The sequence below is a fragment of the Sapajus apella genome, unplaced genomic scaffold (genome assembly GCF_009761245.1).
Source record: "Sapajus apella isolate SASKATOON/1434 unplaced genomic scaffold, GSC_monkey_1.0 scaffold22, whole genome shotgun sequence".
NCBI lineage: Eukaryota > Metazoa > Chordata > Mammalia > Primates > Cebidae > Sapajus > Sapajus apella.
The window spans coordinates 9,024,401-9,051,203 of record NW_022436962.1 but is presented as its reverse complement, the minus strand read 5'-3'; the positions used below and the strand labels follow the sequence as shown (position 1 = coordinate 9,051,203).

Below are 26,803 nucleotides of genomic sequence, written 5' to 3'. Positions count from 1 at the left end.
TTTTTTTTGTATTTTTAGTAGAGACGGGGTTTCACCATGTTGACCAGGATGGTCTCGATCTCTTGACCTCGTGATCCACCCGCCTCGGCCTCCCAAAGTGCTAGGATTACAGGCGTGAGCCACCGCGCCCGGCCTGTTTTTTTTGTTTTTAAAGGTAGGCAACATGAAGGCATGCTTTTCTGTATGTGGAGGTGATTTAGGGTTGAAGGAGAAACTGATGATTCAGGGAAGACAGGGTATAATTTCAAGGAGTAAAGTCATAGAAGAAGGGAGAGTGGATGGGATCCAGTGCAAAAATGCAGTTAGCCCTAGGTAGGAATGGAGACTTTTCCTCTATTACAGCTGCGGGGAAGGCGGAGAACATGAGTAGATTGTGTAGATGGGCTGGTGGACTGGGACGGGAACATGAAATAATTCTCATCTGTTTGCATCCATTTGTATTTATTACTTCAACGAGTGTGAGTTGAGGGATGGTATTGGAGGTTTGAAGAGAGAGAGGGCCTGGCCCAGTCAATTGAGAGAGGAGGTATGAAATATTCTTCTGCGAGAAAGAGAAGAATATACCAGGGAAGTGTAGGATCTCATACAGAATGCTTCCTTTCTGTCCCAACCCTTCCACCACTACCACTAGATGTGAGAGTCCAAAGGGTTTTTTTTAAAAAGACCTCTAAAGTTCCCACTGATGTTATGCCCGAGAGTGTGAGGTGACCCAGCCTGGTCTCCGTGTGGCTGAGAGAGTGTCTCTTTGTGCTGGCTGATGAATGGCTGCCCTGCACTGTCCCAGGACCTCAATCCCTGGAGGGTAACAGGAGAAAGCACGCTCCCCTCCTTAGGCTATGCACCTTCTGCTCTCAGCTTTCCTTGGGGCCACAGGGTGCCCGGGCAGGTAGCTAGCTCACTAAGCCACAGAAGAGCAGCACTAGGTCAGCAGATCAGGAGTCTCTCCCTGCCCTAACCTCTCTGGACAGGATGGGGCCTGCTGAGGGCTGCCCAGACCCATGGCCTTTCCTCCCCATGACTTCTGCTTTGCCCCCACACATCTCCTATTACCTGCAGGCGTTTGGATCTCTCAGTAGAAAGTGAGCCTGCTGGGATGCTATTCACCTCTGTGACTGAGGGTCTGAACTGTAGAATTTCTGGGCTGGAAAACATCTCACCTAGCCATCTTCACCCTTGCCTGAAGAAACGGCACAGAGCAAACCTTCAGGCCAGCATCACTTTCTGAAGGAGACTGATTTTCCTTGATAATATACCTCGGTGCTTCAAACTACAAAACTCCATTCAGTTCAACAAAAGCGTATGGAGTGCCTATTTTAGTGTTGTTGTTTTGTTGTTTTGCATATTATCTCATTAAAGTATTTCATTATTTATTTTGGACAGTTAATATATGCACATGGTACAACATCAGAACTGCTTAGAGGTGGAACCATGAAAGTAAGTGTCCCATCCACTCAGATCCCCTTCCAGAAGTATCTATCATTAGCAGTGTCTTGTGTATGTTTCCATAGACATTCCATACATATACAATTTCATTTCATCTTCAAGACAGCCTTCTCAGATGGATATCTTTTTTTTTTTTTTGAGACTGAGTCTTGCTCTGTCACCCAGATTGTAGTGCAGTGGCGTGATCTCAGCTCACTGCAATCTCTGCCTCCCAGGTTCAAGCAACTCTCCTGCCTCAGCCTCCCAAGCAGCTGGGACTACAAACCCGCACCACCACTCCCGGCTAATTTTTGTTTTAGTAGAGACAGGGTTTCACCATGTTTGCCAGGCTGGTCTTGAATTCCTGACCTCATGATCCACCCACCTTGGCCTCCCAAAGTGCTGGGATTACAGGCATGAGCCACTGTGCCCGGCTCAGATGGATATCTTAAATCCCATTTGGCAGATGAGGGAACCATGGCTCAGAAAATGCTCAGAGTGTGTTGGTGACAGTGGCAATTCCCATCGAAGTGCAGCTAAGTCCAAAGCCCAAACAGTTTCTGCTATAACATCTTCCCAAATCTACCATTTAATCATTTCCTTCCCTTCCACCACAGCCACTCACATCAGCTGGTTGGCTCCAGAACCTGGGTGTGCAGGGCCCTGTCCTAGGTGCTGAAGGCTCTGGTAGAGCCAGGGGATTACTTAGCCCCTATCATCACCGGCTCATGGACGAGCTGGGAGACTAGCAAATACCTGAAGTCTAGTAGAGAAAGGGCAGGGAGCCACAAATTCTGCTGGCCAATGAATCTGTACATGGTACTAAGCAAGCCACTGCCCCTTTCTGACTCTGTTTCCCTATCTGTCCAAGGGAGATAAATTTAACTTGCAGGGCTCTTGTGAGAATCTAGGTCTAGTAAATGTACTAGGAAAGCATACAATCCCAGCACATGGAAAGGTAGTCTAGCCAGTGTTATGGATAGCTTCCCCCAGGTGAATGCCAGTGGTCACTGAATGAGGCGGTGAACAGAGTGGCACAGGCCACTGCAGAGTGACAGGTTGAAACAGGACGTTGTCATCTCTGTTCTTTATTTTGGGGTTGTCTTCAGCAGGCACAAAGTTGGTCCAACTGCAACCGTCAGAGACTACAAGTAAAATGGGGCTACAGTGTAGGGTTGGGCTCAGAGAGATCAATACACAGGTGAGCCTCTTTCAAAACATCAGCCTTTGGAACCTGGAGAAGTCTGCCTGGATTACACCTGCAAATACAATTCTGGGCAGCTCTCTAGTTCCTGCAGGTCCTTCCCAGGCCCACCTCACTCTGTTGTGTGCTCTCTCTCTGCAAGTTGGACGATTCATTGCCTTCTCATGAGCCAGTTACTAGCAGGTCAAGGGCCTCTCTACAGGTCTCTCCTAACCAGAACTCTTCCCTTGCCCCTCACCATCCCATCTTCACCCAGCTTTCTTTCATCCTTTAGATCTCATTCCTCAGAGAAGCGTTTCTGGGCTCCCTAGGGAAGAGTAAGAGTCCCCATTATTCACACTCTCCAAATGTCTCCTGATTAGCTCGTATTACACTAGTCAGTCTCCATCTTGTCCACTGGACTCTGCATTCCAGGGGACTGGGCACCACATGCACTGGTTCACCTGTGTATACCCCCAACGCCTAGCACAGAGCCTGACATGGAAGGCATGCCACATTATTGTTGAATGAATGGCTGAAGTTAGTCAGTCCTGCCTCTTGGGTTCAAACCTTGCCTCTACCTTGGTTTAGCCATTTCCTGACAATTAGCACCTCTCTCACTGGTATAGCACCTCTGGCTCCAGTATTTGTTGCTTTTTTTTTTTTTCTTACATGATTGTCTCATCTGGATCTTCTTTTGCATTCTTTACGCCCAGCCCGTGTCATGGCAGGGGTGGTAGTGGTGGGAATCCTACATATTTCTTGCTGAATGAATGAATTCTTGGAAGGAAGCTGCTTTGAACCAGAAGGTATTTCCTTCCAGGAAGTTAATGAGTTGTCTGCCAAGGTGGGCCAAAGGAAGGTCCAGGAAATGAGTAACGAGATTGGGCTGGAGTTGAGGGGGCTGGAGAGAGGAGAAAAGCAAAGATCCTTAGTGCCATCTCTTCTTTGTCATTGTGTGTGGGGCAGGAGATGGGCCGTGGTCACCGAAGGGATCCTCTCCGAGGGCTCTAAAAGATCTCTCTGACTGAAGAGGACTGGGCGCAGGTAACCGACCCCTCCTGCTCCCCCACTTCCGCCTCCTTGGGAAGGGGGCGTGGCGGGAGAGGAGGAAGGATACTGGGATCTTCGGCCTCTGGGCCTCTTTTTCCCCGCTATCTCCGTCCCCAAGACCCGAGCCAGAATTGGGAGGGGAGGGGGTTGAGGCCGAGCCGGGTGGCGGGGGAGGGGTGGCGCGGCCAGCAGGCTGGTGTCCCCTGGTGTCTGGAGCCGAGGCCCCGGGCTCATGGCCCCCGCGAAGCGAGGCGAGCCGGAGCTGTGCAGTGAATGCAAAGAGCCGGGCGAGCTCCCAGCCCGGCGCCGCCGACGGCGTCCTCAGCCACAGCCCAATGAGAAGAGAGCAGATAATTTATTCTCTAATCCTGGTTCGGGTGCCCGGCGCTGGCGAGTGGCGGGGGTAGGAGGGGTGGGCCTCCTCTTCCTCCGTCCCCCTCCCCCGCCCCTGCGGGCTCCCGGCCGCACACACACACATTTCCTGACAATTAGCGAGCACACCTTGGCCGCGCGGCCTCCGGCGGCGGCGCCGCAGCTTTTGTCTCCCGCCCGCCGGGCTGCGAGGTGCGGGCGTCTGGGCGCGAAGTTGCCGCTCCGAGTCGCTGCTCCGGAATGCCGGACGCCCGCGGCCGTCGAGGGGGGGCGCGGAGGGCGGGGTGAGCTGGGCAGGCCGGCCCCGGGGCTGGGGGGCCGCCAAAGAGAGAAGAGAGACAAAAGTAAGGCAGCGCTGGCCCCTCTTCCTTTGTTATAACCCTGAGTGTGTGCGGGCGTGAGCGCGCGCGGGAGTGTCTGTGCGCCAGGGTGTGCATGCGTGTGTGTGCATGTGCGCGCAGTGTGTGCGCGCGTGTGTGCAAATGCCTGCATGTGTGTGTGCGGGTCGGGACCGGCCGGGGGCGGCGGGACCCGAAGGCGCGAGGCGGCTTCGCCCGAATGGGAGTTGAATCGCGTCCCGGTCTTTCTAGCTGTGCCCGGAACTCGGGCGTGCGGGCAGGTAGCCGTCCCGCTCTCTCCAGCTCCTCCGAGGACTGAGCTTGGAGTTTGTTCACAGGCTGAGCCCGTGCTGGGGATGTCGCAGCCTGGGCCGGGCCTGCAGGGGTGGGGAAGGAAGAAGCTCCCGCTGAGGGTCTGCCCCGACCGCAGAGGGCGTACGAGGGGGTCTCCCGGCACCGGCACGGTGTCCATGCTGCCACGGGGCCCCCTGAAGCCCTGGTAGAAGCTTGTGATAGGCGTTGGGAGCCCGGGAAGGCGCGAGGCTGTGGAGGTGGCTCGTGGGGCCATGGAGGGAGTGGGGGGCGGCGAGACGGAGTCCGCCTAAATGCCAATTCCCTGAAGTTCAGCGCATCGGTTGTCATTTCCTACCTTAATGCATATTTATGCCGCGCCGAAATAGGCTTCATAATTAACTCCCGGAGTCATCCGCAGAGGTTAAAGGGACCCCGAAGATTTGTGCATTGATTGGGTACCACGGCGGGGTGTGTGTGCGCGCGCGTGTGTGCGTGCGCCCCGTGCGAACCCATTGAGAAGAATAATTATTTTTCTCCACTGGATGCTACAGCAGAGAATCGGACAAGGAGGGAAGAGAGAGATTGGTGGGTGGGGGGAGGAGAGAGAGAGAGAGAGAGACAAAGGAAGTGAGTGCGAGAGGAGCCGGCTAGCATCTGAACTGTGAGTACTGAGCGAAAACAAATAGGCAGAAAGTGCTGCGAGTTGGCGACCCCTTGGCCGGGTTGAGGGCCCGAGAGCGGCGGAGGGGGACTTGCCTCCCTGCCCCGGGTTTGGCTGGGCGAAGAGGGGTCCCTGAGGCACGGGCGGACTCCAGGATGCGGGTTCAGGCATTCACCTGAAAGATGACCGGGGACAGGCTGCGTCAACCGCCACCCTAGGTCGACCAAAGAGGAAGCCCCCTCCCCGCCCCCATTGCCTTTGTTCCTTTTAAAGGATTTTGCCGCTGGTGAGATGGGGGGAGTGTAAGAGGGAGCTCTAGCCTTGGCTCTGGAGGTAGCCGATCCTCCTGCCCCGCTGAGTGAAACCCGCTTGGAGTGCCTCCTGCGTTTCCTTTACCCCGTGGTATGGAGTGGGATGAGGAAGGGGCTGTAAATGGGGTAGAGATCAGGGCTTTGTGACACCTGTGCATTTGTTTGGCACAAAGAAGGGGGAAGCAGAGGTGTCTGGTACCCTTGGAACAGAGGGCCCCACGAGACCCCAGCTTGGGGGCCTGGGAGAAACCACGTCTGTGGGCAAAACCAACTCCAGTATATGTGGAGGCAAACATGGTCCCAGGCTTAGAGGGGACACCAGCTAATTCCCACACACATCAGAGTCCTTCCTAGCCATTGTGTCCGTGGGGTCTATGTCTGGCAGGACCTCTTGGCCATAAACCTGCCCCCCACTGCCTCCCCTCCCTGGGGCCCTTGCATACCTAAGAGGGGCTGGAGCTGGGAGCCCAACCACAGGAGGAGCCCTGGCCGGGTGGGGGCCCAGGAAGGTAGCTAGGCGAGGATAGGTGCTCCCTTTCCTGAGAAAGGGTCCATAACAGGGTGCCCCCAGGGAACAAGAGCTGGCCATCCCTGCCAGTTCTGAGCTGGTCAGGAGAGGGCGTCCAGGGATCCAAGGGAGAGCCCTCCCTTCTGACCAACATTCCACAGCCTCTGTTTGAAACTGCTAGTATACTGCCTTCCTTTCCTCAGCCCTCATTAACAAATTCTTCTTTTGGTCTGATTTAATCTTTCCTGATGATTTTTTTTTAACATACCTTCATCTGCCAGTGAACAGCTCATCTCAACTTGAGCCTTAAGAAGGGCTAACTTTAGAGGAAAAGTCAGCTCTTTTGAGGCTGGGATGGGAACCCCGGGTCAAAGAGCTCTAAATTGAGGGGAAAGGGATTGTCCTCTAAGAAACCCCCTTCAGGGATAATTTTGGTGGCTTATGCCTTCCAGGAGGACACAATTGAGGCCTGGGGCTGCAAATAGCTTTTATCGATCAGTCACTCAGTTCCACTCCCCGTTGCCCCATTGGGGCTGTCACAGAGGCAGGAAAAGAGGATCTCTCTCACACACAGACACACAGACACACACACACACACACACACACACACACACACACACATCACACAACACTTCCTCCAAATGGTATTGGGCACTCTCTGAGACTCAGGACCGCTCCCATTGCTCATACACCACAACCTCCACCCCGTGCACCCCATCCCCACACAAAGAACACTCAGGAGGTCTCAGAGCTGGGGACTGCTGTCCTAAAGGCATGAAGAGGAAGGAGAGACCCTCAACTAGGGAGGATCAAATTCAGTGTAACCCTGGAAGAGGTGACCTGAAGAAGACCGGGTGGCGGTGGAGGAGACCACAGTCCCGCTGGCGTGACTGCTCTGAATCGCAGTCACATGCATATGAGCCTGTCTTCCCACTGGACTGCCTGCCCGGCCTAGCACAGTGCCCATCCCACTGTATGTGCTTGGTGCATGTTTGATAAATGAGTGGCTGAAGCCATGAGTCCCTGAAGCCATTTTCCCCACCCTTCATTTCTGTCTGCCTCCTCCTCCAAGAGGTACTCCACAGGGGCTTGGGAGAGCCCAGCTCCATAGCTCTTTAGGCTGGGGCACCATCACCCATGTGGGTTGAGGAGGGTCATGGAAGAAAAGGGGTGGGGGCAGGAATAGTGCTTGGGCAGACACTGAGACATCTGGATATTCATAAATTGCTCAGGTTGAAATGCATGTGAGTTTGCCAGTCACCCATTCTTATATTGTTCTTTAACAGCTTTATTGACTGAGAGGCAAAACTGTGGCCTGGGTCCTGGACTTGGAGAGGCTAGATTCTTGTGACACAAGAACCTCCCTGTGTCCTTCCTCCCACAGCCCAACCTTGGAGCTTAGTGGAGATCAGATGCGGAGGCTGGGGGTATCCAGGCTGCAGAGACTCCCCCAGCTTCTGCCTGTGTTTGCTCTCCTGCCCCTAGGTCCCTTGCTATCTTCGTTGCCTGGGACTATTGCCAGGTCTCTGTCTCTCCCTTCCCTAGGAGCCCAGGGCTGCCAGGCTAGGACCTCCCTCTATCTGCCTGAGATGGCTCAGAACTGAGGCTCCTGGAACAACTAGAGAAAGCCCTTGGTTGGGGGAAAATTGTGTTTTCCTGCTCAGTGGAGCATCGCCCTTCCCACTTTTTACCCCAGGGGGTTGGGGGCTCCCAAGCTGTTAAATGACAGGGAACCTGAGCTGTCCATGCTTCGGCGTAGAGAAGGAACCTGGGAGCAGAGGGGACTGGAAACTTTCCATGGAGAAAGGCTACCTAGTAGCCTAAAAATAGGGAAGTCATCCGGTTCTCCGTAGCAAGCACACTGCTGGTCTAGTGCAGGTCTGGACAATGTATGTGGGAGCCTGCTGGGTCCATCTTCATGAAACTAGTCTTCTCCTGGGTTGGTTCTGGGCCAGGGACTGCCCATCTCAAACAAAACTCCAAATCTGCAGGCTCGTTTGGGGCAGATAGCAGAATCATATCCCCTGAGGCTCTTTGAAGTTTCAACAGTGCCTTCCCACCCCCATGGTGAGTGGAATTAGATTTCCAGGCTTTGCTCCCCACTCACATCTCACAACCTGTTCTAGCCCAGGGACTTTCTTCCCTGAGAAGACAGGCATGAGGGAACTCCAAGCACACCACACACCAAACCTGAAACATAGAGCTTAGATCGCTTGTTCTTGTTTCCAAGCTTCATCAGCCATTCATTCATTCATTCATTCATTCCATGAATGTGTCCCTATACCATTCAGCCAACATTCATAGAAATAACGTGAAATGCTTCTGGTTTAGTCTTTTTGGATTGGAGTATATGTGGGATGATAAAGGCAAGTGGCTTTTATTTAGTATCTTTTTAATGTCGTGGTTCTGTTCCGCCATGGGCAAAGGCAGGTCTGCTGAGCTCTAAGTCCCTGCAAAGGGTACGTAAGTCTATGAAAGGCTCTGAGAGGACAAGTCATCTCTAATGTAGTCATGAAATGTCGGAGTTTTTGGGACCTTAGGTTTTACCTCACTTCCAGGTGCAAGGATCGCGTCTACATTAGCATACCATTTATTGAGCAGCTACCGTGTGCCAGGCAGTGGGTCTGAGATGCGGCTGTGCACCCTGTGTTTGATGATCTCCGGTAACAGGGAGCCCACTGGCTCCTGTTGAATAGGACTTTTTTTTCTTCCTTGGACTGAGCCCAGTTTGCCCCCCTGCCCCTTCCCTCTGTGTCATTCTCTGCTGTGGAGGGGGAATGGTTCACTGTTCTTGCAAAGGAGTTCTGGCTTAGCCTCAGCTGGAGCCATCTCCAACCAGCGCCCTGATGTGGGCTGAGGCCCAGGTTGACTGTATGCCCTTGAAGGAAATGGTGGGACTTGGGGCTCCCTAAAAATGGAGTTGCTGCATCCTGCTCCCCAGTGAAACAGGCTTTAGTTTTCTTGCTGGACCTGGCTTCTGCAGCTTGTGCTAAGATTAAGGGACTTGTTACTAGAGAGGAGGGGAGGGCACACCCACCAGCCAATCAGGCCAGGGACACCTGAGGTCACTTGTCCCCAGCCCTCCCTCTGCCTCCTCCCCCAGAGCCCCTCAGCTGTCCCTGCTGCCTCTGTTCTGCCTGTTCACCTCTGCTGCCACTTCTCTTTGTCAGCATTCTTCTTTTATGGCTCTCTGCTTTCTCTTTCTCTCAGGCTTCTCCTACCCTCTCCTCTAAGAGCAAACAATGCCCATCCAGCCAAGTTGTAGCCTCCATAAACCTCAGTTTTTTCATCTACCAAATGGGAATAATAATAAGACTTTGTGTCACCGAAAGATTATCGTTAAGGGGGACCTAGCATGCATAATACAGCTTTCACTAGAAAAAAAAAAGTTTCTTTTCCCCTTCTCTCCTTTTTTCTCCTATTGAGTTTTGTCTACATTTCCAACTATCACCTCCGTCCTCTTCTTCACAATTTCTCTCAGTGTCTCTGTTCTGTGTCTCTCAGTTCCATCTCTCCCTCACTCCTGTTTTGTCCCCACCTCCTTTTATTCCCTCCTGGTTGCCTCCCTGCCCACCTCCCCACCCCCAATTCCTGCCACAGGCGGCAGGGCCCAGGCTGTGCTGACAGCAAGGGCAGGCAGGCAGGGTGACTGTCTCCACTTCTCATTAGAGGTCCAAGAATGTGTGGAGTCATGAGGGACAATAGGAGCCAGTGGCAGGAAGAATGGGGCCTCTGTTGGGGCAGAAGAAGTTTCCCAAATCTGGCTGAATGGGAGTACCTGACGGCCGGGGAGGGGTGGAAACTCCTGAAGCTGAGAGGAGGCCACAGGTGGTAGGTGTGGGGGATGGGCAGGGCTCTAGAGTTGGCCACTATGGGAATTCTTAGCATCTGTTGGCATTTCTGGGGAGAGCTCAGACCTCAAAGGTGCCTGCCTCTCTCCCTGGAGTGGCCAAGGAGGAGAGGGATTCTGGGTGACTGAGCAAGGGGAAGCTAAAGAGAAAATGTTCCAGTGGCCCTGTGAGGTGGCCCTTACATACCATGGATGTCCCTTGGGCTGCCCGGCCCCAGTTCTCACCACCGGCAAGCTGCAGAAAGGTTGTGGGTGGCCACAGAGGACACTGGAATTGTGGGCATGGCCCCAGCTTGAGGAGGGGGCGTCCTTGGGGTTCTTGCCCAGCAGTGGCCTTTCACTGCCCAGGTGCTCTGGATTGGAGGGAGCAGGGTTTTCCTTGGGAAAGGAGGCGAAGCTTGACCTGCTTCCTCTTCCTCCGTATTCCAAGTGAGGTTCAGTCTGGCCTGAGACGTGATGGCTGTCCCCACCTCCACCCCCAGCCCAGTCCTTCTGGTCCAGACACACCTGAGAGAGACTGCCCACTTCCAGAGCTTATTCCAGGCTTGTCTGGTGGGCTGGGTCTAGCAGGCAGGCCAGGGGCTAAGCCCTTCCTGTGCCCAAGGATAGGCAGCTGGGATCGGAGGCTATGGGGATCCATGGGCAGGACTGGGTGAGGATGGGTGGATGGGCCAGGCTCGAGCTGGTCCGAGGAAGGAAATGGAAGGACAGACAAGTGCTGACCTTGTCCTCCCAGAGCAGGGGAGTGGTGGGAGCGGAGTAGGGGGTATGAGTAAGGAGAGGAACCAGGGCTGTGGAGAAGGGGAGGGCGGCCAGGCAGGAGAGGGGGCCTGCAGGGAGCCATCTCAGGTCTCCTGCCAAAAATTAAACCATAAAAAAACTGGAGGGGAGCGGCAGGGGAAGGAAGGAGAGAAAGGAGGTGGGGAGGGAGGGAGGGACCAAACGGCCCCTCCGCACCAATAGCCCGGCAGGGGGACATGAGTAATACATGGCTGGTTCAGAGGGAGTGAGATCAAAAGCCAGTAGATACAAGAGGTTTGTGCTTCACCGACCAGACAGCCAGAGGCTCAATGAGACCTTTGTTACTCAGGCCCAAGTCAGGGTTGAAGGAATACCTGACTGCCCCGCCTGCCCAGCCCGCCCCCACCCCCACCGTCCTCAGGGCTGGGGGAGGGGCAGGTCACAAGTGAGTCAAGTTGAGTTGGGCACAGCTCAGCCCTGGCCGGTGGTGGGCGGGCAGGGGAGGGAAGAGGCCTGCCCTGGCTGGGGCGTGGAGCTTCTGAGGGGTGAGTGGAGGAGTGAGTGGCTGCCTGGAAGGCAGGAAGTGGTTCTGCGGGGAATTGCGAGGGAGACTGCGAGGGAGAGGGAAGCTTGTTGAGCCCACCAGGTGAGCAGCCCCTGGGACCCCCACCCCCTGGCCCAGCATCCCTTGGGAGGGAGCTGAGGGCATTCTGCCTAGAGTCCATGGCTGGCCCCAGGAGAGAGGAAGGAAAGGAGAACCAGAGGGGGCTGGGCTGGGGTGGATGACCCAAAGTTCAGGTGGGAGGCTGCAGGATGCCTGGTTGTTTGGCCCTTAAGGTTGGGCATGGCTGGAGTGTGGAGGGGCGTGCTGTGCTGTGCTGTGCTGTGCTGCTGTTGGGGAATGCAGGATTCCTGTCCAGTGAAAGCAGGTTGCTCCAACCAGGGTAGTGCAGAGAGCCAGCAGGCGTAGCCCTGGGGCTGGGGGTAGAGTTGTGGCGAGAAGGGCAGCTATTCCCTGGCAGAGGCAGGGCCTGATCTGGGCCTGTGGCCTCTTACCATCCTCTTGGGGGCCCCTGGGAGAGGTCTGAGTCCCCTGGGCTTTCCTGAGCCTGGACTAGCAGGAGCCCTAGAGGCCCACTTCTCTGAAGCTGATGCCCGCAGCAGACCCGGCACAGGAGAGGGGATGGGGAATTGGTACTTGTGATTAGAACACACCTTTTCCAGGGCCCTGAGACCTTGGTTCCCCTCAGTCAGCTCTTCAGTCCAGTCCTGGAGATGCCTGTCCCGCCCAGGAGAGCCGCAGGGCACTGCACACCCCTTCCACAGCCTCGTTAAGACTGCTACAGAGTGAGCTGCCCTCAGCTTGGGGAGATTTCAGCTCCAGCCCTCTTTCTGCCTCCAACCAGGTCTGGAGATGGAGATCTCACTCTCTAAACTATGTAAGAATGGGTGTTGTCAGTAACCACCAGAATGGTCTGGGAAGAGTGGCCCAGCCCCCACCCCGGGGACACTCAAGAAACCTATTTACCCCTCTAAACAAAGGGCAGGCCCTCATCTCTGCCCTCCTTTGCCCAGACCCTCCTTTGCCCTCTGTGCTTCCAGTGGCTGGACAAGAAAGGGTTAAGCTTGTAAGGAGTGAGCCTAACCTGCCCCCCTCCACCCCCACCAGCCCATCCTGGGCACTGGCAGCAGCAGCCCTGAAAAGATCCGGCCTTATTCTTTATGGGAGGGGTAGTTAAGGACCCTGGGTTGGGGGCTGGAAGCTAATTAAGGGAATTTGAGGAGGTCCTTTATGGCCTGGAAGCCACCCCTCCTCATACCCTGGAGTGAGGACCGTTGTGTGAGGCCTTTGTAGGGCAAGAACTGGAAACTCATTACCGGGATGGCTTTAGTGCAGGTGGTGGAGGATGGTGAGAGAATTTAACCTGGGGGGCCCAGTCCTGGAGGGAGGCAATGTGGGTGGGTCTGGGGTGGGGAGTGCTGAGAAAGGGGAGTGAGGGCTTCTCAGGTGCCCCAGATTCTCGCTTCCCTGTGAGATTCCTGCCGCTGGACCCCTCCACTCTGCTGTGGCCTATGGCTTTTCATTCCTATGTGATTGCTGTCCCAAACTCATGTAGGGCTAAAAGCCATGGGCTACAGTGAGGGGCAAGCTCCTTCTCCTGCAGCAGCTGCACCTCCCACGGGACCAGGTTTGGAGCCAGCCACCAAGGGGCACCAGAAGGAGGCTCTGCTTAGGGGTAGGGCATCAGGGGATGTGGTAACCTGGGATGGGGCTAGGCTGTGTGACCTTGGCCGAGTCACTTCCCCTCTGGCCATGTTTCCTCACTTTGCAAGGAAGAGACTGGGCCGGTTATTCCAGAGGGAGATTCCCTCTGAGGAAGGAGGGAGACCCTCAGGGTGTGCCGAGCTTTCTGAATTGATTCCTTCCCCCTTGCCAAGTTACTGAGGCCTGGTTCATGGCAGAGATTTGGGGGCTGGAGTCAAGGGCATCAGGCCATGAAGACTTGGGCCTTTGCTCAATGCCTCCAGGAAAGCTTCACTCTTTCACTCCTTTCTCCGAGGTCAGCTTGGAATCTGCAGCCGTTTTATGTGTCAGGAGACCTCTGGGCTCTTGCTGAGGCTAAAACAGGAACACTCCATGCTGGCCCCGAGGGGAGAGGAGGTATCTGCAGAGTGAAACTAGGAAGGCAGGAGCTCCCCCTGGGTGGCAGGCTGGACTCCAAGGTCCCTAGCTCCTGGTGTGCTACCCTCTCCAGGAACTGCCCCCCTACTGAGGTATGTGAAGGGCACCTGCCCTCCTCCCCCTGCCCCTACCAGCATCCTGCTTATCAGCTTGCCTGGCTCCTCCCTATGTCTGTCTCTGCTGTCCCTTTTAAATTAGCCTGACTTTATCCCTACCAGCCTGGAAGATTCCAACAGGTGGAAATAAAGCGGGCAATCTGGCTGGGTTGGAATAGGAAGCACCCTTGTGCCCCACTTTCTAGCCACCACCCCACCCTGTTCCAGTCCCCAGTCTAAGACAGACCATTGAAGAATCATAGAAACTACTAGATTTGGTATTGACAATCAGAAGGCAAGTTTCTTATAATATCTCAGAACCCTTAATTGAGCCAACCAACATTTACTGGGTACCTACATGATTCTAACCACCCTATCTGTACTAACTCATTTCATCCTCAAGGCAGTCCTATCTACTATTCGCCCATTTTACTTATGGGAAGTCTGAGGCACAGGGAGCTGAGAAATTGGCCCAAGTTCATATGGATAGGAAGGAGCAGAACTGGGATTTGAACCCATGTGGTCTGGTGCCAAAACCTTTGCTCCTAGCACATTATACTGCATATGGGGAGAACCAACACCAGTGCATGGTAAAGTACTGTGAAAACCAGGGGGTGCTGCACTCGCAGGAGAGGTGGTTCTAATGAGGTCTCTATTGCACGGCCACAAATTGGCCCTGTGGCCCAACTCCAATCGCCCTTTGTCCATCACTGGTTTTCCTTTTCCCACAGGAGGTGGGGAGGAGGGGGGGATCAGAACAATAGGAGAAGCAAAGAGAAAGCCCGGGCCAGCTGGTTTTTTGCTGGGGCTGATCCAGGCCACTTCCCCTCCTGCCCCAGCTTAGACGGTGAAAGAAACAAGGCATGAGAATTGGCCAGGGTTTCTTACTAGCCCTCTGGATTCTCTCGCTCAGAGTTCGGAGATGACTGGCACCTTCCTCCACCTCTTTCATTGTCCATCTGCCCTAGGCCCAGAGTGAGCCTATCCTATTCCCTACCCTGCTCGGAGGCTGTTCAGGCACCTGATTTGCTTCCCTTAACTCCTGATCTCCTAGCTGAAAAGTCAAGTTACAGCCATGCCCCTTTCCTGCCTCCTGCAACTGGGCCTTTCCCAGGAATCCTGTACAGTGTGTCCAGGTGGGCCCCAGCACTGGGCTGGGCCTGGGGGCAAGGGTACAGATGAGCCATTCCAGAGATTATACCTCTGTAAAGCTCCAGCAAGGCAAGACACTTTGTAGGGATGGCTGAGTAAGTGTTTGTTGAAGTGTGAACTGGGAGGAAAGAGGGATGGGGTAAAAGAGGTAAATTACCACTAGCAGGGACACAGAGCAAGCCCACAGCTCAGCAACTCTCCCAAGACAGTTCTCACTTTGCCGGGGCTGGGCCTGGGATGTTTCTGAGGTGACAAAGGTGGATCTCTTTTCTATTCTTTGTCTCCAGGCGTGGAGAAGATATACAATTATATATTTCACGTAATTGTGCAGCTGCATTGAATAAGCAAGCTGCCCTCATGCCCCTTCTCCCTGGAGGATCCACAGATCAGAGGGCTGTGTGTGTCCTGTGCCCTGCCTGAAGACGGCTGAAACTTTATTCCCAGCAATCTAAGTCTTTTTGTTTGTTTGTTTGAGTTGGAGTCTCACTCTTTGGCCAGGCTGGAGTGCAGTGGCGGGATCTCTGCTCTCTGCAACCTCCGACTCTGGCTCATGCTGTTCTCCTGCCTCGGCCTCCCAGGTAGCTGGGATTACAGGCATGGGACACCACGCCTCTACTAAAAATTTTCTGTATTTTTAGTAGAGACAGAGTTTCACCATGTTGGCCAAGATGGTCTCGACCTCCTGACCTCGTGATCTACCCGCCTTGGCCTCCCAGAGTGCTGGGATTACAGGCGTGAGCCACTGTGCCTGAAGTCCTTTTTACAGTCCTCAGAAATATGCAGCATAAGGCCTCCCTTGGGAGAGTGGGCCCATGTTTAACAACACTGAATTCAGATGACTGTCTCTTATTGTATTTGTTCCATTTTTAGTGGAAATAGAGTTTGACTGCTAAGCCCTAGTCCTTTCTAAATATAAAGACTATTGGGGGTAAAAAAAAAAGTCTCTGTCTCATCTTTCGAAAGTTTGATACTAAAGTTTGACCTTTGGGGTTCATTCTGGCACTGACAGTCTGGTCCACGAGGTTTCCAGCTGCTGCTGCTACCCGTCACGTTGCCCACTCTTAGGGTGGGCCAGCCTCTGCCTAGCCAGGCTGGAAAACCCTGGGTGCAAGCCACAGAGACATTTTAGGACCGTTGCTGTTGTGACCCCTCCAGCTCCCAAGAACCTCAGAACCACTGAGAATGCTTGGCTGCCCTTGCAGTCTGAAAAAGAGGAGGGAACTTTCTCCATAGGTGGGCAAGCAAGATACAAGTGGGGCTGGCCTGGCAAGCTAGGATCTGTGGCCTCTGAAGGCCATTGGGGGCAGAGAGGGCCTTGACCTGTGATTCCAGGGAGCTTGCTGAGCCAGAGGCTGGAGCTCAGGCTCAAGCAGGCCAAGAAGGAGTTAACCTCCAAGGAGAATGCTGGCTTCTCCCAGACTGGAGGCCTGTGCCCAGCTTTGCTGCTGCCAACTCTGGGAAGAAGTCCTGGGATCTGTAGTTTGTGCCACCACCCACCCCTGGCCTGCCTGTTTATCAACACTGTCTTGTAGACTACAGTTCCCAGAAACCTGCAGAGGCTAGGCTTTGGGGGAAGGGGTGGGGTAGGAGGCTCCGTGGCGGCCAGAGGGAGAGGGAGAGGGAGGAGGTGGGGAGAGAAAACCCAATTCACCCCCTTCCTTTTTAATTCTTTCTCCTGGTGTGTCTGCTCCACCGCCCGAGCTAATCCCCCAAATCCGGTCTCCTAAGCCGCAGCTGCTTCCCTTCGCAGTGATGAATGGCTCAGGGAGGGAAGGTGAATTCATATTTTAATTACTGAGGCGCGGTGCTAAGGGAGCCGGGGAGGGGGTGGAGGGCTCAGCTTTGTTCTAGAGGCGCCGAGGGCACACCCTCCTTACTGGGTCACTTCTCTTTTGCCCTTTACCTGGGGTGGGGGGTGGCGAGGACTGAAGGTGGGGATTGCCTTGCTGAGGGCGCCTCTGCTCTCTGCCTTGGGAGATGAGGGGATGGGTCGTGGGGGGCTCAATATCCCTTTTCTTGTTTGTCAGAGAATTCCTGGCATGTCCCAACACTTTTAAATAGCTTCCTACCCTTCCACCCCTCTGCCTTCCACTTTGATGGACATCGCCAAAATTCGAGACACCTAGGAGTTTGTGGTCTGCACGCCTGGGGCCCTGGATTTCTCTTTATCTTACTTTCTGGCCTGCTCTGAGTCCCCTCTTTCTCTTGGTTCTTCCACATGTTCATGCTGCTTCTGACTCACTGCCCCATTTTTGCCAGAGGTGCAAGGGTTGGAGGACCCCGGGAGAGTATTTGGCACAGAGAGATGTGGGGGTCAGGCCAAGGAAAGAGATCAGCAGGGAGGCTGAGGAACCTCCTAGTGGTGGGGGAGGACGCGTGCTCTGTGGATTGGCATCTCTTCTGCTCGGCTCCACAAAGGTGGCTGGGCAGAGCATCGTCTATGCCCCAGACCCCAAACCATCTTGGACCTGAGCTGGGGAAAAGTCAGAGAGGAGGATGGGGAAGAAGCCAGGGCCAACAGCTTGCAGTCAGTTGCAGCCAACTGTGTGATGGCAGGAGGTTTGTCCAGTGTCCTCCCCGCCTCTCTGTCCTATTCTGGGCTTCTGGGGGCTGTTTTTCCATTCCTTAGTCCCTCCTGGACTATGGGCATGGAAATGGAGTGGGAGGGTGGGAGGGGAGTTCCCATGATGAGCACTGATGAGTGGGGAGTGGACCCAGGCTCGAGTCCAGATTCCTCCCCCTCAAATAGATGCAGCAAGGGGACCTGACTTCCCCAGGGAGCCTCCAGCTGGTGCTGAAGCCGTCTGCCAAGGGTGAGGGGTAAAGACAGGGAAGAGAGTCGACAGGACTCCTGCCTGGGCAGAGCAGAGAGGAGCAGAGACCACAGCCTGGCAGAGGGACTCCCCAGGTACCTGCCGCTGGGGACTCTGAGGGAGGAGTGGGATTCACAGCGGGCAGGGACACAGAAATGGGTTGGAATTCTCTGCCCCATGTCCCCCCACTTCAGGGGCTGGCCCAGCGATCTGTGTGCTGCAGACAAAGCCCAGGCAGCCTCTGGGGCTTGGAGTTGTGCACCTTACAATGAGGACCCTTTTAGAGACCCTGTTAGAGAAGAGGAAGGAGAACCAGAGCACTTTAAAGCAAAGATCTGAACAGAATAGACAGGCCCCCTTTATTATACTTTCTGCCCTTAGATACAAGGCCCCAGGAATCCCACTGAGGCAGCCAGCCCTTGAACACCTCTCGGGAGTCAGGCTGCAGCCCCTAGCCCACCTTCTGGCCGGTTTCATTTGCTCTCCTTTCCTCTGATGTGTAGGTCCTGGTTCCTCTGACCCCACACTCCACAGGATTTTCTTACACTCCCCAAAGGACCCTGGGGAAGAACGGTCACTTAAGGGGGCATATTTTGCTATTTTAAAGGGAAGAGGATCAATGCACCCTGGGGCCAGAGACCCAGAGACCTAGACCTGTTGTGGGGCTGCCGCCTGCCTGGCTTGTTTTAGTTGTGAGTTTCTTCCCAGATCAGCCTTGTTGTGCTTGTCAATTTCTAGCCATATATTTTTCAATAATCATGGGAATGCTTTGTTGATCATACCCTTGACTTACACCCCCAACAAGAGAAGTGCATGCATGACAATAACTGATTACGAGGAAATCCACCCACCCTCCCTCCCTTCTTCCTGATTAAGTTAGAATTCCGAATGCCTTCCAGCCCCTTAGGTTTGGGGTCTTAGTGTTAAACCTTGCCTAACCTCCTGGTACACTGAGATGAGATAATGAAAGCCCAGAGAGATGTAGCCACTTGCTTAGGATGACACAGCATGTCAGCATCAGAGCCAGGAATAGAACCCAGGCCACCTAAGTCCTAAATTGGATCTGTGTCTCTCTCTAGGTTTGTCACAGGAGGGATCCAGGGATAGCTGCAGTAGATAGATCTAGAAATATAGTAGTTGTGTCTCGGCTCTGTCTATATATATCCTGGAGGTTGCTCTCTGCTAACTATATATACTCAACCAGAGTGGGTGTGTAAATGGTACTGGAAATCGGGTTATTAAATAACCAGCCTACCTACCCATGCTGACTCAAGCTGGGCCTCCTGCCCATCCAGCTGGCCAGTGGAAATGCATTGCACCTATTAATTACAGCTATTAGCTGTATTACCAGGATGGTGAGAGGCTGAGGGAGGAGAGAACCTTGACAGGACTCCACAGGGCACTGTGCTTGGTGTGGGCCACGGTTCTGCGTGGAGAAACATGAAGGAAGTTTTTCCAAAAGGGCGAGGTTGGCCAGATCAGTGGAACTGTCCAGAGAGCCACCACCTGGGCCATGCCGCATTCCTCAAAGGCAGTGAAATCACTTTGCACATGTGCCTTGCTAGGGGGCCGAGGGCATTCTTTGCAATCCCCATTGCATGAGGGGATGGGGAAGGGAGGTGCCTCATGCTTCCCTATTCCAAACCCCTCCTGCATAGCCCTGTGCCTCCCTCCTTCCCCGCAGCACTTGGGCTTCACTCACCTGCTTGCCCCCAGTGTTACTCCTGGAGAGAGAAGTGATTCAGGCCAGGCCGGGGGCCTGACCTCCACGCAGGGCGCTTTGGTTCCTTTGTTCTCAGCTTCTCTGCTTGAGTGACTTGAATGCACTTCTGCTCCCTTTCAACAGGCCCGGGGCAGAGGAAGGGCAGAGAGGTGAACTGGAAGAATCTGCAGGTGGCTAAGGCTAGGGAGCCTAAATGAGCCTTTGGAGAAAGGGATACTCTTGCAGACTGAAGCTGAGCTCCCGAAGCTCCCTCTCTTCCCCAGCCAGACTGCCACAGATACCAGAGTGGCCCCTGGCTCCTGCTGAGGGCCGGGTCAGCCAGAGGTGAGGGACGGTGTGTCCAGCTGGGGCAGATCCAGCCTCAGCCTCTACCTCAGACTTACTTATGTGCCAGGGAACAAACCATGTCTTTTTGCCCTTTTGTATTTACCTCCCAACCCCTTTGCCCAACATAGGTGCTAAATAAAAGAGCCTGTTGGCTACAAGAACTCTCTTTGCTGTGTGTTCTCTCCATGAGGAGGACTGGGATTTGCATTGCTCTGAGCAATCAACGGAAGTGCATGATCACTCCCTACAGGCGCTCCTAGGGTATCAGACAACACTGGGTTGTTCAGGAGGGGAAGAATCTGACTCAGTCTCAGGTGTCAAAGTAAGGCTACCCTGGACGAAGGATGGAGGAGGGCTTGTCGTGTGTGCGGCCTGCAGAAGCGAGTGGATGCCCCCAGATGGAACCTGTGTAAGGTGGCACAAGCCAGAGCCTATTTTAAGCCCGCTTGCTTCCTGTTTCCCAACCACAGGTGTATGGGGATGGGGTGAGGCAGAGTGGGTGGGAGGGGAACAAAGGAGGCAGCAGCTGGGCTTTCTCTTTTCTCTCTTGGACTCGCCCAGTCTCCAGTGTGAGGCATGACATCAGCTCCACACAGATCAGGAAACACTGAAGTTTCAAAGAGCTGTTGTTTGGAGGCCGGGCTCCTCCCCAAGCCGGTGTGAGAGACCTAGCAGGGCCGCCTCAGGGAGTGGCCTGGACTGGGCCAGACCCAGAGGGTTCTGGGAGCATTAACCCCAGCTTGCTTCTCTCTCCCCGCCTTTCTCCTGCCCCTCTCCCTCCCCTGCCTTTCCCTGCAGATCTCTGGTGAGTGTTCCCCCAGCCTGGCGTAGGGCATGCCCCAGTTCACTTTCGCCTGCTTCTGTGGTCTCCATGGCTTCTGCAAAATGAAGAGGAAGAAGGAGGAAGTTCACAGAGAGCGGGAGACGGCGGTGTGAGCAGAACCAGGGCCCCTCCATCAACCCCAGCAGGTCCCAGGCCTGACAGTGCCCGCTTCTGGCTGGGGCTTGGAGCAGGAAGCCGTGTGTACATCTTAAGTCTTGATTTAGCCGGTGCTCTTCTCAGCCTGACTCACCTGAGGGCATCAGCCTCCCGTGGGCCTCCCAGCCTCCTCATGCCCACACCCAGTAGCTTCCAATTCTCAGACCTCCTTGGAGAGAGGCCCCGGCCACACAGGGGAACCCCAGGACCTGCGGCATGCCTTCCAGAGATGGAGAAGCCCCAGGGAGGCCAAGGAGCGAAAGTTCTTTCCTGCCCTGAGAGCTTCGGGGGACTCTTCTTAGGGTAACCCGCACGAGGGATGTGCCGCCTTGGGCTAGGAGAGCTGCTGCTAAACGGGAAAGTGGCTGCTCTTGCAGAGAACCAGCAGGCCTGACCCAGGAGAAGGCCTGGGGCGGAAGTATGAGACAACCACCCAAGTCCAGGATGGAGACTCTCCTGGGACTCCAGGACCAGGGACATGAGTCCTTTTCCAGCCCCTTCCCAGCATCCTCCTGGGCCAGGTGGGGCCAGGCCTGAGGTGGCCAGTCCAGGGAGGAGGAGGGCAGAGGTGGCCAGCGGCTCCGTGGCTCCCTCTCTTCTGGCCCTCCAGAAAGCAGCCCTGACCCTGGCCCTGACCCACCCGTGATCACGATCACGATCCCTGTGCCTCCTTGGCAGCAGCACAGAAGTGTGGAGGCCTGTTACCCAGGCCCTGACCCTCCTCCTCAGGGACTTCTCGCTGTGGCCAGACCAAGGGGCCCCTTTCCTGGACTGAACTGTGCCCTCCCTCCATTCTCCTATCTCCCCTGCCTTTTTCTTCTCTCCTCAGAAGCCATAGAGGGGACTACGTTCGTCTGTGGTGCCTTCAGGGGAAACTCTTGGGGTAGGGGGATCTGTAGGACTTTCCTTGACTTTCTCCCTCATCTCCCCACCCCCGCCAACCTTCCAGCTTCAGTCTCTGCCCTTACCCCCAGCCCATTTCCAGGAGGTAGAAAGCAAAAGAAAAAAACATTTCCTTCCCTCTTTCCTTCCGTCTTCCATCCTCTCTCCCCCCATTTTGGCATAACAGCCTTTTGTCTTTGATCCTGGAGTTCTTGGGGCTAGAAGACGAGCAGACAGGAATGCCAGTGGCTAAGATGATTCAGGCAGATTCAGGCAGACTCTGTAAGCCTGTTCTCCCTCATCAGGGAACTTCTCAGCCAAGGAGCAAAGTCAGATCCCCTCTAGCTCCCCAGTGACAGAGTAGCCCTCTGACAGGTAAACAGGTGACCTGGGTAGAGACGTCAGGGCCCCAAGACAGGAGAGTCTGGGCTCCACTTTCCTTGGAATGTGGGCCTCTCTGGGCAATTAAGGAGAAAAAGAGGCTTCCTCGGTGGGTTTGCCCAGAACCCCGGAGAAGCAAGGGCATGATCTACGCCGGCAGCCTCTGCCTGCCCAGCTCATGCCCATACTCAGGGGCCTTTCCTGTGCTTTGGGCAGATTTGGTGGGATCCAGATTGTCTTTATAAGGCTTGAGCACAGCTTGGGTTCCTCCTTTCATCCTCCAACCCCTTCCTTTGCCCCTACCTTCCAGCCCCAGCCTTCTACAATCTGTTATTTCCTTTTATATCCAAAGAATTATAAACAGAAGTCCTTCCCTCAAGGGAACAGCAAGATTCACCAGTAAAGGCCAGTGGGGTCACAAAGGACAGGAGAAAAACTCCCTGGTTCTTTGTCCTCTTGGATAGTAGAGGCCTTGGCTGAGGCAAAGAGGTGGGCAGAAAAGTTACCTTGACTCAGAGGCCGGAGAGCCGCCTGGAGGGCATATGTGTCCCTAGCGGTCACCTGTGAGGCTGCAATCCTAGAGAAGTCACTCCTGTGGCAGAGGATGAAATTGTATCCCCGGAGACTCAGAGGTATTGGGTGTTCTGTCCTGACCACACGGGCTCACTGGGAAGAAAGGTCAGGAAAGTGGAGAACGAATGTTCTGGGGAGTAGGTGGCCGAGGAGAGCTTCCCCCTCATGCACCTCTCAGAATTTGGCAGGGATTGTAGCTGCAGGCCTTTGGCAGAAGCCCAGAAAGCTTCTTCCCCTGGGAGAACACCCTTGGCTCCAGAGGGATACTGGATATCTTGAGCCCTGGCTTTGGGAACATGGGTGGAGTCCCAAGGTCAAAGTGTTCTGAGTGGAGGTCCAGTTGTCCTCTGCCTCCAAGCCAGTGGCCCCTTCTTCACCCAGGGCTGAGGTTGGGGCCAGCACTGCAGCTGATCTGAGTAGGAGGTAGTAGCTTCTAGCCAGGTGCACCCCAACCCCACATTCTATTGTCCCTCAGTTTCCTTCTCAGAGAAATGGGGACTTTGCTCCTTTTAGCATCTTGGGAGGCAGTCTGGACACCTGTGCCCATCTCTATGCCCTTGGTACAGGGAAGGCCAAAGCAGCTCCAACATCCACAGACCCTGTACCCTGGGGCTCTGACTTCTGGCCAGGCTTCTGCTCCTTCTGGGGTGGGCCTGGCTGCCTTGCCTTCCCATTCTCTCTCCATGGCTCTCTCCAAGAGACTCCACCTTGAGGGGGGATCCTGCGCTCAGGTGCATGGGTAGATGATTCTGTGGAGGAGATCAGGCCTCTTATTCTTGCTGTGTGAAACTGATACTTCCTTGCAGGCAGGTGGGGGGTCTTAGCCTCCCTGGGCCTCAGTTTTCTCCATCTGTAAAGGGGGGACGTCCCATGCCTATGTTCCCTGTTGGGCTTTAGGCTGTTAAATGGAGTATCAAGAAGTGTGAAGGGTCTTTGTGACTTGAGTGTGGTCTGGGACCCTGGCCCACAGGACCCAAGGGGCTTCTTGTCTCAGGTTGAAACCTTTTTATTAGAATGTCATTTCCTTCTCTGCTCCCAGGGAAGGGCTTTTTGAATGTAGCATATGGGTTCATAGAAATATATAGGGGGATTGTTATTTTTAGAAAAAAAAAAAAAAAGAGCAATAATTAACTAACTGAAATATACATGAAGTAGTAGAGTGGGATGCAAAGAACACTGAGCTGGGAGCCAGGTCTCCTGGGTTCTAGCCCTGCCTGGAAACTAATGACCACGTGACCTTAGATTAGTCACATCTTATTTCTGAGACTCAGGTTCCTCAACTATAAATCGGGGATTACATGAATGTCCTCTTAAGTCCCCCTTGGAGTCCAGGGCTCCATGAGTCTGGGAAGTTGAGCCTCAGTGGGTCATAGGGTTGTGGAACCAGAGGGTCACAGGTTTCCTGTGCCCTCACAGATGCCTTCTGTGCAGACAGCAAATGTGTGGGGAGGGTGGGCGGACGTGGTATGGAGGCTCTGAGAAGTGAGGGGGATGGGGGAGTGAAAGGGAAAGGCAAGTCCCCCAGAGCTTCTGCTAGAATCCTCCCCTAGCCAGTGCCCAGGACCCCCTGCAGCTCTGCCTCTCTTCCCTCCCACAGCCAGGCCCCAGGGGAGTAAATCTGTTGGCCTGGACTCTGACTCGAGGTCCTGTCTAGCTCATCACAGGCGCCACTACGTACACTCTCGCTTTCCCTCTGTCGCATACACACACCATCTCCACCTCCACCACCACCACCTGCAGACAGATGCTCAAGCCATGCTTTATAGATCTCATGGACTGGTGCCCTGCTCCAGTTATGTAACCCATGGGCTTCTATTTGCACAGCTCCTCATGTGCTCATCTCCATGCTGCTCAAACCACCACACCTCATTCCTTGCCTTCTGCAAGGGGAAGTGCCTCAGGCTGGAATATGTCCTGTCTACAGACTGAATGTGCGTTTTGCCCAGTGGTTGGGGATGTGCTGGTGGTGGGATGTGCTGGTGGTGGAATGTGCTGGTGATCGTTTCTGGATGGAAAGCCACAGCCCCCCAGTGTTCTGCCGTGGCTGACTCCTGACCTTGGCAAATTGCCTCCTCTCTCCCAACCTTCTCCATAACAGGTGGCAATGAGTCCTGTGCCCTCCCTACCTCACAGGAAAGCATGCATTATAAAGGGCACACTTATCACATGTGCCCAGATATGCTTGGAACTTTTGGAGTCAGATACTTGGTTCACAACCGCGAAGATGGGCTTTCGTCAGAGAAGGAATCTTTGGGCTGCTGAGTTCAGTGGGCTCCCTCCAGGCTGGTCCAGGAAGTCTGGTGTTCCTCCTGAAGGTGGCTGCTGTGCCCAGCAGGTGATCAAGCTGATAATACCACAAGAACCAGAATCTGTTCCCAAGGAATGAACGTTCTATCTCTGACCCAAAAGCAAGAACAAGAGAGAGCCGTCACCACCATCACCCTGCTCCCAACACAAACACAGCCCCCCAAGTCCATGTTGCTGACAAGGGTGTCTAGCTCATCAGAATGAATCCTCTGGATCCCCAGGCCATCACTGGAGTAGTCAGTGCCCACTGTGTCGGGGTTGTTGTGGCCAGCCCGCCCGGGTTCCCTTCTCTAAATTTCCATGGGATCAGAACTATAATCATGAAAAGGAAACAGAAACCTTGGCTTTTCACAGGGGAGCCCAGGAGGTCAGGTCCATCCATCAGGAGGGTGAGTGGTGGCTGCCCAGGGCATCCCTGGAGGAAGTTGTCTTGCTGAGGAAGAAATTGCAAAAGCCAAGAGCTCCCAGACCTGGGCAGCTCAGGAGCTGGCAGAAACCCTCGAGTCTGGAATTCAAAGGTTTTCCTCATGGGCTGCTGGTCTGTCTCTTTCCCATTTGGGGCAGCCATCTCTCCTCCTTTAGCTCATTCCTGTGTTCCATCCAAGGGGCGGGAGGAAGGCAGGAAGGGGAGATGGCAGGACCCAGACAGATCCTCAGGACTCTCCCAGCCTCTGTTGCCACGGCAACACTGCTATTTTTATCCCGTTTTTCATGATGCTCAAAGCTCTAACTTTTTCTGTTCCAGAGAGGCCAGGCTAGCTTCTGCCCTCATCCTTCAACACAGCATCTTGTCCCAGAGGTCTGAGGATGGGAAAGAGTGGTGGAGAAAAGGGGAACCCACTAGGTCGCCCCTCAACCAGGGGGAACTGTTTGATGGGGTTTGTCTCTGCCCTTTTGATCCTTTGGTTTTCTATCTGGCTTAGGCACCCAGGTTCATGTTTTCTAGGAGATCAAAACTCCCCATGGTCTCTCTGAGAGACCATTCTAGAGAAAAAAGAGCTGCCACTCAGGATGGGTTTTTCCTACACAGGTGTGACACTGGGACCACTTCCCTTCTTGGGAAAATGAGATTTCATTCTGAAGAATGTCCTGTTGGTATAAGCCGTGACCCCTGACCTCTTAAAAGGAGATCGAGAATTAAGTTTGATTAATTAACAATCAGATTCACTGGGAAATCGAAACCAGCACTTCCCTTTCTTCTGTCCCTCCACCAAAGAACTGGAACAAATGGCCCCATGTCTTTGTCCAGCCTTTCTGCCCAAAGCAAAATAGCACATATTCTCCAAGTTGAAAAGCAGATCTACTCAGATGGCCACATTTCTCAATGTTCTTGAAGACAGGGTCTAATGAAAGGATTTCTGTTCTTTATCTGTCTGTTCTCTCTGGCCCAGCTTCTAGTCCTTTCTTTATGTCCTCCATCCATGGCAGTGGCAGGAGACCCCTGAGAGTCAATGGTGCTAACGTTCCCCACCTATATACCCTTTACCCCTATGTAGCTTATTGAGACTTGGACTCAGCACCTGGGGTGGCTGTGTTGGGTGGGTATATTTCACATCCTCAAGACCATGACCCTGGAGACAGGTCTGGATTAACTCTGAAGTAGCAATCTATATCATGCTAAACCCGTGCACTGAGGTTCTACTTCGGCTGAACTGACTCTTGGATGGTTAATTTTCCTGGGGTGGCTGGGACCCATTTACTAAGCCTCTAATTGGTTTCATTTTGGCTCAAGTTGCATGGTTTCCCGAATCTATGCACCTGGAGTAAGCACTTTTCTGGTTGCCACTGAAAAGCATGCCAGCAAACGCTGCTCTGTTAATTGCTGTAATAAACAGACTTTATTATATCCCTTTGCAGTAAATGAATTATTTTGTCAGGGTAGATGGGGCATCCGTGTTTATTTCACACTGTAATACACTACAGCAGCAGAAGCTAAACATTTGTTTCCATCAACTCTGCTGAGAGGAGGGAGATTGGAGACTGGGAGGAACAGTCAGGAGGATGGACATAAAGTGAGGTGTTGGGGCCAAGAAGGAAGCTTTGGGAGACACTCCGGGCCCCTGGAACTCTGTGAGCCTCACTTGTGCTTTCTCTAAACTGAAGGAAGCCAGGCCTCCTGCCTCTTACCATCTCAGAAATAATAGTGAGATAAAGC

General features: G+C 54.0%; 2 long non-coding RNA genes across 2 annotated transcripts; both read left to right on the top strand.

The window, feature by feature from the left end:
- Positions 1 to 4,475: 4,475 nt before the first annotated feature.
- Positions 4,476 to 26,494, top strand: LOC116558784. Its single transcript, XR_004272166.1, has 2 exons — positions 4,476 to 5,323; positions 20,325 to 26,494. It is a non-coding gene; the product is annotated as an uncharacterized LOC116558784 (long non-coding RNA).
- LOC116558783 lies at positions 16,246 to 19,692 on the top strand. The gene is made up of 2 exons (XR_004272165.1): positions 16,246 to 16,437; positions 19,323 to 19,692. It is a non-coding gene; the product is annotated as an uncharacterized LOC116558783 (long non-coding RNA).
- Positions 26,495 to 26,803: the final 309 nt, after the last annotated feature.